This window comes from Tigriopus californicus, chromosome 4 (assembly GCF_007210705.1).
Source record: "Tigriopus californicus strain San Diego chromosome 4, Tcal_SD_v2.1, whole genome shotgun sequence".
Lineage (NCBI taxonomy): Eukaryota > Metazoa > Arthropoda > Copepoda > Harpacticoida > Harpacticidae > Tigriopus > Tigriopus californicus.
In genome coordinates this window covers 5,078,705-5,080,064 of record NC_081443.1, presented here as the reverse complement: position 1 = coordinate 5,080,064, position 1,360 = coordinate 5,078,705, and positions in this window count along the sequence as shown.

The following is a 1,360-nucleotide window of genomic DNA, read 5'->3' as shown; positions in this document are numbered from 1 at the left end:
GGGGATTGGGCCATGGTTTTTTTCCTCTGGAGGTGGAGGTTAGTGCTGCAACAAATACGATGTGGCTAAAAGCTAGTGAAAACGAGAAATAGTTTAGTTGAGGGAAGAAAAAATAATGCGAGAAAGTAGATCTTTGTATTTTAATTTTACAAATACCATTAATGGATGAAGTAGGGGAAGTAATAGAAAATACCTGAGAGTGAGCAAGGTCAATCAGATAACGTCCTTTCATATCAACAACACGATTATTGTTATAAGAACTATTATTATATAAGAAATTTGAGCACAAAATAAGCTGACAAACATTGGCCAAATACGTGTTTTCATGTGACAGTATCACTAAGCAATACAATACGACGGCAATCTTCTAAAGACACTGGCTGTTACATCTTCTCAGAATCATTCTTGTCTCCATTGCATCGGCAACTCTTTTTCAAGGTTCAACACATAACAAAGAGGATTGCTTCCTATGGCTGGTCGAATTGAGGAAGAAAGGCGATTTGAAGCTTGGATTTTTTGTGTTCACTCGGGTTAACAGTACAATCTTGTATTTTCCTTGATAGGGCAATGGATGGGGCTTTGATCCTCAGAGTTCAGAAATGTCCAGGGGTTCACAATGATTGAAGCTGTGCCTCAGATCTGCCAAAAACCCTCGAGAAGGACCTTTTTCCAAATTGAATATTGGTCGGCATTGTCCGGTCAGAGTGGGCGAGTTGTCGGTAAAATGAGCTATCTGGCCGATAGTTCAATCACATTTGTACATTCTAAGGCAGAGCACGCCCAACCCATCTCTTACCACTTGAAGTCCACTAAGGTTAGAAGAACCTTATGCCATGAAATGCAAGTTGGATTGGGTCGTGAGAGGCCATTTACCGTATGATCCAGTCCATAAGGAAGAGCAGCATCCAATCAATTTCCTTGTGGAAAATTCATCTACGATGGAAACCTTAGTCAGGGACTTTTTTGCAACAGAGAACTTCGGTTCTGAAACTCCCAAGAAAGAAGAGCCTGTTTGGTCGTTGGGAGAGTCTTACGCCATGAAATTGATTGAGCAGGGAACGAAGAAAATCACGAATGGACCAGGGTGCATGGTTGAACTTCCATGGCGGGGAGAGACTTGCCCATCGAATGATCCTGGATTGGCAATGAAGAGGTTTGCGTGCTTGCAAAAGAAGATGGAGCAAAACCTGAACTTTGCTGATGACTATAAAACAGCTATCAACAAGTACATCGAAAAAGGTTATACAGTCAAAGATACCGCATCATGGGGTGTACAAGGACCCAATACAAAGAAAGCTCCGCGTAGTTTTTGACTCTGCAGCAAAATGTCACGGAAAGTCATTGAACGATTACCTGTACA